The following is an 11,954-nucleotide window of genomic DNA, read 5'->3' on the forward strand; positions in this document are numbered from 1 at the left end:
CCTTGTGGGTTTTGTGATCTGATCAATGTGGTCCAATCACTATCTGATCAATGTTTGTAACATCTACACATTCTATTAAAATGTGTATTTTACCTGCCCACCGTCTCCACATTGCAATATGTTTGACTGATATTATAAAACAATGATATGAATTCATTTATTTTAAGACAATTACTGATGCCATAAGTCAATGCTATTACCTGTCAGTGATTATTTAGGCCTGCATTATGATTTTTTTTTTTTAATGGTTTGACCATCCAGATCTGTTTACACATGATTGATATCCAGATATTAATGGGTCCCTAACTACCTCCGAGGTGGTCAAGTGGATCATGCGTCTTTTAATTGTCGACACCTGTCTAAAAATGTGGGCATCAAGATCAGGACAAAGGACGCATGTCAGTATCAACTATACATATTTTTACTGAAGTACTTTACACCACTGCTCCTAACCATGCGTTACATCAGGATCAAACACACACGCTTTGGTTTGCGGAGACCGCAGGATGTTTGAACAGGGCTTTTCGCATGGAATTTTCTGAATGCTTGCGTTCAGGATGTTTGAAGTGCTGCAGGTTGTGTGGAGCGTGTGCAAAAGGAGGTGTGCGCGCCGAGCTTCAAAGAGAGTCTGAGGAATGAGAGCTGCGCTCCTCTCTCCTGGAGAAAAACTTCCCCATCGATTTATTTTAGCTCTATCATTGCAGTCAATTAAATCGTTACTCAGATATCAGAGTTTAAAACATGACCACATCACTGCTGCTGATTTTCATTATTTCCTTCCAGTGGCTACACGTCATTCAGTGTTTTGAGCCCCACCTTTGTAGTTGCCTTTTTTGCATGTTATTTTGACATTAATATATCAGTTTGCAAACAATAGAAATATCATTGAGTTATTAAAGCCTCATACAAACTTGGTCTCTTTTTGCTTTCTTGAGTAAAGCAGCTCCAAAATGCTGGTGTTTCTGCCTGGCTCAGTGCTTTCTGTGGTGGTGGGGCAGTCAGCGGAAAATAGGGACGTAGGGGTTGGTAATGTTCTCTAGTTACGCCGTGATTGGCTCAGTGTTCTGTCACTAATGGGGACACTACGTCACGGCCAAATCTAAGGGTAGAGCTCGAAAATTCAAGCAAAGTAATACTAAGTGTATGTTGTGTAGCAAGCTGTTAGTATCCCATGTGCCTCACCCTAATAATTTGGTCCCTTTCCCCCTCATAACTAACCTACTGTTCTGATTTGGTGGTGAACATGTAGCTTTTAGCCTGTTTTAGCTAAATGTAATCATCAAATATTTTAAGAGCTTTCATTGTCTGCTTATATGCCCCTTTTATTTATCCTATGGTTCTGACTTGGTGTACAGGGAGAATACTGTAAGAACGGCCTGTGTTCTGAATTCTGTCGCTGTACATTTCAAAAGTGCTGAACAAATAGTTATATTGACTACGTCTGTCCTAGCTCGCTCATTAATGTCTTAATCTAAATTATCTGCTCGTCGTTCCCTTATGCCATAGTTTGTACATCTCAATTGTCAGTAGAAACCACATTTGTTTAAGCAAGTCAGCCATATCAGCTATGTTTTTTTTAAAGGCAGTAAATGAGGCTGAATGAACTGTTTCGCTGCCAGACAAGGTTCGGATGTGTAACGGCAGCCTTCCTCCTCTTCGTCTGAAGAGGACGCAGCGTAGGTCGTGTTCAACATGTTTAATAAAAGACGATAACGTGAACACTACACAAATACAAAATAACAAACGTGGCAAAACCAAAACAGTCCTATCTGGTGCAATGAACACAAAGACAGAAGACAACCACCCACAAACCCCAACACAAAACAAGCTACCTAAATATGGTTCCCAATCAGAGACAATGACTAACACCTGCCTCTGATTGAGAACCATATCAGGCCATACATAGAAACGGACAAACTAGACACACAACATAGAATGCCCACCCAGCTCACGTCCTGACCAACACTAAAACAAGGAAAACACAAAAGAACTATGGTCAGAACGTGAAAGGATGATAGCCAGGTGTAGCAGTGGTAAGGTGTTGGGACTCTGCTGTTGGGATTCTGCTGTTGGGACAGCTTTATGTAGGCCCTAACAGTTTGTGGGCACCGTTTGTCACCATTATAGTGCAATTAATGTATTGTTAAGTGTTGTGTTGTGGCTTTGCTGGCATGCATCTAAAAATCTATATTTTTAGCTTGCCCCAAGATTTACATGCTAAAATTGCCACTGTTTCCTTCTAATGAGGGACGGATTTAGAATTGAATAGCACTGGATAGCTAGGCCTACTGTCGCCAGGATAGGCACCTGGGATAAGGACTAAGGGATGTTTCGGCAGCCCTTTAAAAAGGCAGCGGTGAAACATCTATATTGAATTCAATAAATGTGAAAGACTAATCAAGAACAAACTAGTCTTTGATAGGCTAAATGAGCTAAATGAGCCCAGTCAAATCAGGATGATGAGGACCAGAGAAGGTGATTCTAGGCGCACAGAGAGTTTAAAAGGGCAATCTGCAATTGTTACATCCAGTTTTGGACTTATTGATATGCATATTGATTCTTTGAAGAATATAGCTTATAAATGCCTCATGAGCTTAGTTCAACTGTCCTACCCCATCAGAGCCCAAAATATAAGCTTGTTTTACTCCCATGTTTGTAAACAATGAAAATGTTAACAAAGACTATATAGCTTCAAAACATAGTTAAATAATTTTGATATCATGGATGGTCAGTCTTTGCATCCATAGCTCTTTCTATGTGTTTGAAAGTGGTTACATTTTTCCAGGCCCATCCCTCAACTGTTTACCAAAACACAGGTGGGTTGACCACTTTGTTATTGTTTCAATTAAAGACTCTAGCTATGTTTTGAGGCTATATACATTGTCTGTTTACACTGACATTGTTTACAAACACTGGAGTAAAACAATCTGGGTACGACAGTTGAAGTAAGCACATGATGGGGTGCTGGTATGGTACAGCAGTACTGGGCTGGTGTGGCTGTGCCTTCCCAGTCCACCACTGGGCTTATCTCTGCTGGACATAACTTTTGTTAGTAGCGAATGAGGGCGGAGAAACAGCAGGAGCGGGACTTGAACCAGCAACTTCATGGTGCTATGGAGCGCTCTGCCAGAAAATCTGTCTAGCATGAGCTAAAGTGGCCCCCGAAAACCCTGGGTTGACAATAAGAGAGAGGTCTCTATATCCTTCTCAGAGACCCTGACAGAAATATACAAAATACAAAATACACATCATAACACTAACACAGCAGTGTGTACAATCATCACAATGCAGACATCCAAATGATGTCAGTGTTAATAGACTGGTGTTTACCAGAGATGTCGAACTTGTCAACACTAAACCTCTCTAATTGACTTTGGCAGAATAACTTGTTGCATTTCATGGTGACTGTTTCTCCTGCCATAAAGGGCCCTAAAGTCCTTCACTATTAAAATAGAAAGACTCAGAACACCATCATTGTGTAGTGAAACCATGAGAAGTAGTGTACCTAAGCTGAGATCTGGTGTTTGGAGGGTGTTTGAATGTAAACCCAATGGAAGTGTTCTGATACACTGAATGGATTTCAAAACAGAATGGAAGTACTCAGAAACACCCCAAGTGGTTCTTCATTCTGAATCATTCTGTTTTTAAGAGAGGTTTATGAAAACACTTTTCAATGTTTCAGTGCATGTAAAAGACAGCATCAAAATACAAAAACAATGTATAATGGCCTGTCTCTCTCATCCAATAAAATGCTTTATAGCATAAATTTTGATTGATGCTGATTTTCAGTAGATATTTTTATTAACATTTTAAAGAAAACACTGGATGTTTTTTTTTCCTAGGGTAGACTTTGGCACTTATTACAGGCTACAGTTGCCAGGCCCATTGTGACATCAGAAATAATGTACAACTGTTCAATCCAAATGTTTAGGGCTGTGTAAGATAGCAGATGTAACGAGTTAACATTTTTTTTATTTTTATTTTTATTATTTTTTATTTAACCAGGTAGGCAAGTTGAGAACAAGTTCTCATTTACAACTGCGACCTGGCCAAGATAAAGCAAAACAGTTCGACACATATAACAACACAGAGTTACACATTGAGTAAAACAAACATACAGTCAATAATACAGTAGAAAAATAAGTCTATATACAATGTGAGCAAATGAGGTGAGATAAGGGAGGTAAAGGCAATAAATAGGCCATGGTGGCGAAGTAAATACAATATAGCAATTAAAACACTGGAATGGTAGATTTGACAGTAGATGAGTGTGCAAAGTAGAAATACTGGGGTGCAAAGGAGCAAAATAAATAAATAAATACAGTAGGGGAAGCGGTAGTTGTTTGGGCTATTTATAGATGGGCTATGTACATATATATATATATATGGTTAAATGCATTGTTGTACAACTGACTAGGTATCCCCCTTTCCCTTTGACACTGAAGAAGGAAACAGAAAAGGAATTCATTCAATAAGAACAAAGCTAATAGAATAAATCAAACAGCAATTTTGTTTAATTGATTCGTTTTCAAATAAAATAAAATTTTATGCGTCGAATACAAGTGCAAACTTTACTTTGAAATGCGTACTTACATTCAACAATGCAGAGTTAAAAAGTAAAAAACGTAAAATGTTTTTTAATAAAGGAAATAGTAACAAATATAAAATAACAATAAAGAGGCTACAGTATCTTCGGGAAAACACTTGACTTTTTTTCTTCCAAATTGGGTTGTTATAGCCTGAATTTAAAATTGATGCAATTTAGATATTCACTGGCCTACACATTATAACCCATAATGTCAAAATTGAATAATATTTGTTTTTAAAATTTAGCAAATGAATAACATTAATTAATTAATTAGCAACCTGAAATGTCTTTAGTCTAAGTATTCAACCCCTTTGTTATGGCAAGCCTAAATAAGTTCAGGAGTAAAAATGTGCTTAAGTCACATAAGTTAAGGATTCACTCTGTGTCCAATAATAGAGTTTAACATGATTTGTACCCCATACATGCAATTATCTGTAAGGTCCCTCAGTCCAGCAGTTAATTTCAAACACAGGTGGTGCTGAATTTTTTTGCAGTGCTACAGACGGGTTGCCACCCTACAGATGGCTATATTAGTCCGCTAATACAGGACTTGTAAAGGCCCAGTGCACTACTTTTGTGATATATATTTTTAAAAGATTTCTATTATGGGATTTTTCAGGGGGTGATGCAGCACCCTCAGTACCCCTACTTCCCACAGCTATGACTGTATATACAAGGAGTACCAGTACCGAGTCTATTTTACAGGGGTACGAGGCGGTAGTCATTTAGACAGGTTACTGTGGCGTTCTTGGGCACAGGGACTATGGTGGTATGCTTGGAACATGTAGGTATTACAGACTGGGTCAGGGAGAGGTTGAAAATGTCAGTGAAGACACTTTCCAGCTGGTCAGCGCATGCTCTGAGTATGCGTCCTGGTAATCCGTCTGGCCCTGCGGCCTTGTTAATATTGTCCTGTTTAAAGGTCTTACATCGGCTATGGAGAGTGTGATCACACAATTGTCCGGAACAGCTGATGCTCTCACGCATGCTTCAGTGTTGCTTGCCTCCTAAGCGAGCATAGAAGGCATTTAGCTCGTCTGGTAGGCTTGCGTCACTGGGCAGCTCTTGGCTGGGTTTCCCTTAATATTATAGCATTTGATGATAACCAAATTATGCACTCATGTACTATCATTATTGCTTGCTATATGTCTGTCTCCCTGCAAAAAAACATGCATACATACTACGTTACCCACCGGCTAGCCAATCCTAACCAAATCAAGACAAGAATCACAGACTAATGCCAACTGAACTGTCAATCATATCATCTAACTCAACTGTACTGTGATTCAATCCATCTGAGCAACCTTTCATGGCATCATCTGAATATTAAGACACAGTTTAAATTTATTAGCATAACGGATGACTGGTAGATCATATTGAGCCCTGGGCTGAAGTTTGTAGAAGTGCTACTGCTAACATTAGCAGTCATTGCCTGTATTTATTTTTCATGAATGTGAAATATAAATGCAATATTTCTGTTGATTTTGAAGAATATTAATGATAAATAACTTAGATCTTTGAACTCAGTATACACATGTGAAAGACCTGTTTTGTCATTTGACAATTTGAAATTAAGCTTCTAAATCCTGTCTTTAAAAGTAATTTTGTACTCATTATCTTGCACGAAATGATTAATTTGTGTTTTCACAAAACTATATTTTCTTGTCCTTTGTTTGAGAATACTGTACATTTGACCTTTTGGAATGACCAATGAGGAGTTTATAAACATACAAGAACATGGACTATACAATAAGGGGGGGGGGGGGGGGGGGGGGCTTTCATTTACAGTATTTGGAAACTCCAAAAGTAGGGAACTAATTCTGCACAAGACAGGATCTGTCTCTTATACACATCTAGATGTGTATAAGAGACAGGTGTGACACACCATATAAGAGCGGGGAATACAAAATAAGAGAAGGGACTCCCATTTACAGTATTTGGAAACTCCAAAAGTAGGGAACTAATTCTGCACAAGACAGGATTCAAAACACCATCAAAGTGTTAAGTAGCTTTTGAGAGAGGAAACAACACCAAAAGAGAATGGATCCAATTCTGCACTACACAGGACTCCAAACGCCATAAGTGTTTTCAATCTTTTCCAGGTTAGTGCTTCCAGTCTCTGGCAAGGTGCTGCACAACTCTTGACTCTGTGGTGTTACAACACACCATGTCGTGTTTCAGAACACCTCAGGATGAATTTTTTTGTACACCTTAAATCTGTCCCAATACCCTCACAACCATGTTTCAATACTCTAGCAACGTTAAGGTTTCCTCTGCTTTAAGGTGGTGGCAGCTCAGTTGCCACTAGTTTTGTTACAAAGCACTTCATTTTAACAGTATTATCTGAACTGTTCTAAGATCAGTTTTCACAATTGTAGTAATCTTTTCCACAACCTGACTGAGAACAACACTGATTTGGTGTCAGTTCCTGTGGGCCAAGTCAAACCACTGGTATGGTTTTAAGTGACTTACAGTTCAGTTAGGGAGTGCATGCATTTTTTGGTAAGTATTTTTGATCATTTTGATCCCTGCAGGAATTGAACCCATAACCTTGGCCTTGCTATCACCAAGCTCTTACCAACTGAGCCACACCATACAGACATTAGTGGTCAAGGCACAACTACTGGATTATGTTCATGGTGTTACTGTTGGCTTCATCATTCTTTTATGAGAACAAAATGTTCCTATCCATGAAAGGAGAGTTGTTTCTCTTTTTTCTCTGGCTCTGAATCTCTAGCCTTGTTATTAGTAGTTTAACCAGGCCACAGGACAGAGTTATGTGCGTAGCTGCACAGCGTCTGTACACATCTTTGCCAAAATAGGGGCTGGTGTTGTATAATATACAAAAGCTTTTCCCCTCACCCACATTTTAACAGACCAACGTCAAGGCATTCCTAAGCAGTGTGTTCAGACTGACACACTGGAAGAGCCTTAATAGAAAATCTTAGACAGGACTGTGTAAGTAAGCTGTAATAAGACACTGACAGCATTTCAATGTTAGATTTATTGTAGACTGATTAGGGCCCAGAGTGTTTCACTTGAACTGACCTGGAAAAGGTCCAGGTGCTAGTTATAGACAGGGTTGGGAAGGTAACTTTCTAAATGTAATCCACGAGTTACTAGTTACCTGTCAATGTTCTGCTGGTAACGTAACTGATTACAGTTCTTTTACGGTTGTAGAGAAATACATGTTTCTCTACAACCCTGGTTATAGGCTATATTTTCCTGGTCTCAGGTCTGTAGTCAGAAAAACTCCTGGCTGTATTGACACGGTGAGTGTGATTCTTGACAATAAGGCCACATCATTGTGGGATGTTTTGAGAGTTCTGAGAAAGGCTTTCTTATTCCCCCTATAGAAAAAAATACATAAACAAACTAAATAATTCAGATGAGACATAAATACTGTAGAATGAATACAATGTTGATCAATAATGGACATTTTAATCACTCACATACACACAGAGAATTAGCCAACGTATTTATGTTGGGTTTACGTATTGTCAATTTTTTTCGCAGATTACACAAATTCGTCTTTTGCTTTTAACCCCCCACATACATGCCTGAGGGGTTGGACGCCAGGGTCAGCCACAGTGCAGTAACCATGGAGCAGATTTGGGGGTTAAGTGCTTTGCTCAAGGGCACATTTGAACTAGCAACCATCTGGTTTCTGGCCCGCCTCTCTAACCCCTAGGATACCTGCCGCCCAAGTGTCAGTCATCCGTCTCTTGCCAGTCCATGGTGAAGGAGCTGCCGGTGGTGCTGTTGTGACTGTTGTTGTCATCGCAGCAGTCCTCTGCATCGGAGAAGGAGGACATGTAGTGGAGGCTGGTGACTCTGTGGTAGCCCCCCTGGAGCGCCTTGGGGAGGGCAGTCTGTTCCATGGCCCTGTGGCTGGTTCTCCTCACCGACACGCTCCACATGTCAATCAACTGGGAACACATGGCACAGCCCATGGCGGCTTTATGGAGAGAGACAAACACAGTGGACTTGACACACAAACGGTGGACTTGACACACAGTGGAGGTTAGATGCTGATATACACACACACACACGTTATGTCACTCATTCACACAGACAGACACAGGTAACCATTAGATACGTGATGTCACTCACACTTATTCACAGACAGACATGACAGAGTCACTGACACGCACACTTCTTGCACAGTGGCATAATCTGACTCAGGCCTCCAGTGAGAGAGCGAGTGGGGACTCAGGCCTCCAGTGAGAGAGCGAGCGGGGACTCAGGTCTCCAGTGAGAGAGCGAGCGGGGACTCAGGCCTCCAGTGAGAGAGAGAGCGGGGACTCAGGCCTCCAGTGAGAGAGGCGAGCTGGGGACTCAGGCCTCCAGTGAGAGAGCGAGCGGGGACTCAGGCCTCCAGTGAGAGAGTGAGCGGGGACTCAGGCCTCCAGTGAGAGAGCGAGCGTGGACTCAGGCTTCCAGTGAGAGAGCGAGCGTGGACTCAGGCTTCCAGTGAGAGAGCGAGCGTGGACTCAGGCTTCCAGTGAGAGAGCGAGCGTGGACTCAGGCCTCCAGTGAGAGAGCGAGCGTGGATTCAGGCCTCCAGTGAGAGAGCGAGCGTGGACTCAGGCCTCCAGTGAGAGAGCGAGCGTGTGTCTTCCCTCGGGAATGTGTTTATGCCAGCACTCCTATCTGAACCCTTTGACGAGAGAGAAAGACGTGTAGCTACAAAAAGAGAACAAACAGAGGGCATAAAAGAAGAGAAAGTTGGTTGTATGTCGACTGCAGCGGACAGCTGCCTCACATCCAACTCTGCCCCTAGGGCAGCTCTGAAGTCACCGCCAGTTGAGGAGTCAAAGGGTTAAGGATGAGCTCCCAGAACTTTCTCTTCTCTCTCTTTTAGTACAGATCAGATGAGGACAGGCAGCCACACAATGTCAATATTTACATCAGCTCCATCTGTTCCAAGATGGAATGTGATGAGAAGCCTAGCTCAGCCCCTAGACAGAGGACAATATATAGGGTAGCTTATGCTTCAGTGATTCCTAATTCTGCACTAGAGATATCAGATATTAATCTGATCTAGAAAGTCCTTCTCTAGTGACAGTAAGGAGGGGAAGTGTTGGACACTACTACTACTCGCTGTTTATTATCTATGCATAGTCACTTCACCCCTACCAACATGTACAAATTACCTCAACTAACCTGTACCCCTGCACACTGAATTGGTGCCAGTACCCCCTGTATATAGCCTTGTTATTGTTATTTTGTGTTACTTTTTACATTAGTTTATTTGATAAACTTTTTACATTAGTTTATTTGATAAATATTTTCTTAACTCTTCTTGAACTGCACTGTTGATTAAGGGCTTGTAAGTAAGCATTTCATGGTAAGGTCTACACTTGTTGTATTCGGCGCATGTGACAAATAAAGTTTGATTTGATATTTGTCCCTCTCTCCTTCATCAAGTCAGTACATGGGTTATCGGCAGTATGGTTTACTATGGCTCTGACAAGTGTTCTATTTCCAAATGTGGTGCTGGTCAGTCTTTGGTCATGGAAGAGTTGATGTCGATGTGGGATCCTCAGGTCAGTGAAAGCTGAAGCTGGGGATGTATTTGAGCCTGAGAAAAAAGAAAGAGAAAGAGAGAGGATAACGAGGGGTTAATGAGTCATCTCTGTCTCTCTCCCAATCTTTCCAGTTACTCACTGACACTACAAGGCTATCTAATACAGACTGTGCTGTGGTAGACACACAGAGGAGTAGATGCAAACCAACAGTCTTTGTTTTTTTATTCTCTCTGTTATCCGTCTAATAAATCTTCCCTATTTCCTCATTTATAGTCTCAGACACAGACATACCCACCCCGAGGTCAAACTGATCCATGCCAGTAATACTAATCAGAGAAGCCTACCCTTATTTCCACCATACATTATTTTGCTATAGATATAGTTGTCATGGTAGATATGATATCCATTATGAACATTACCCTGAAACATACATTACCCTAAAGCCATGAGTTGCAGGACATCCTACTTTGTGTGACATACATTTTATCTTACATAAGAATATGAAAATACATGATTTGTATTTCCATGTCATCTATTAGAACTAATAATTAAACCAATCAATGTAACCAGATAAGAGCATTGTGCTGTACTGGCAGTAGACATGAACCTGTCTAGATGACGACATCATGAGCAGCCTTTGTGCATCGTGCAAAGGCCACTAGCAAAGACCAAAGACATCCAAATTAGCCAATGATGTCAGTCGCTGGGGCGAGGACGGGACAGCCCCACCCCGTCCCATCACAGCTACGTGTACAGTAGTCAGCACAACATCCCTGTCATAAGCTCCATGTTCTTATTCAGTTATAGCACAGGCAAAGGCTTAAAGTTATGCACGTAATATTGCTATTTAATGAGGCTTGGTTTCTCCGGAAAGATGAAGTCAATATCTGGAAAGCTGAGACTCTGCCCTTTACTGAGTGTCAGAAAATGAAGTATCATCTATTATAAACACACTGTAGGAAATATGCCTGTCTACAGTCAGATACACAGCACACCCAGATTGTGGTGGCAAAACACTGTCTGTACAGGAACATATCAGTCTTTAACTCTCAAATTAGACAGCTGCTGCTGAACAGTCACACATGCAGTAGTCAGATGCTGCTGTCAGAGGCACACATGACAATGTTTTGAAACAGTGGAGCGATCCAGCAGCAGCAGTCTGTTTGGGTGCGTCAAAGAGAGGGGGGGGTTGATAACACAGCGGATTGAGGGGGAGAGAGACAAAGAGGTACACATTACTTGTCTCACTCACCTTGTATGTTGCTTAACTGCTCCTGTCTGCAAAGGATGATCAGTGTGCTCTATCCTTTCACCTCCCCCTATCTCCTCTCCTCCTTCTGTTCCTTTCTCTCTGCCCTAAGTCCTCACTCTGTCTGGGTTAGCTTGATACAGTCAAAGCAGAGCCAGGCGTAGGGGACAAAGACTATGACATCACAGTCTCACACAGTGAGACGACACTGTTCTCTCTCCTTCACTCACACTGACAATACATGGGGGTCACCAAAGCAAGAAGAGGGTGTGTCCAATTACATGAATTTACCCAGCATGCAGTAGGGGGTCAGTGGCCCCTAAACATCCCTAAAAGATTAATCAATGGGAAGCGTCTGGTCTTCTAGATTACCTTTTGATCTGGCCACCATTCCAACATTAAAAATGATATTTTAATACTGAGATTAAAAATCATAACTCTTCCCTTATAAGTGTTTGGAAAGATGGCACAATGTGAGCAGAATCGTTATAAGCAGACACTAAACCACTAATCAGTGTATCCTACGGGGTGTGGCAGTGGGATAGGTAAGTAGTCACCGATACATTAAAGTGAGACATATTGATCA

This window comes from Salvelinus sp. IW2-2015, linkage group LG4q.1:29 (assembly GCF_002910315.2).
Source record: "Salvelinus sp. IW2-2015 linkage group LG4q.1:29, ASM291031v2, whole genome shotgun sequence".
Taxonomy (NCBI): Eukaryota; Metazoa; Chordata; class Actinopteri; order Salmoniformes; family Salmonidae; genus Salvelinus; species Salvelinus sp. IW2-2015.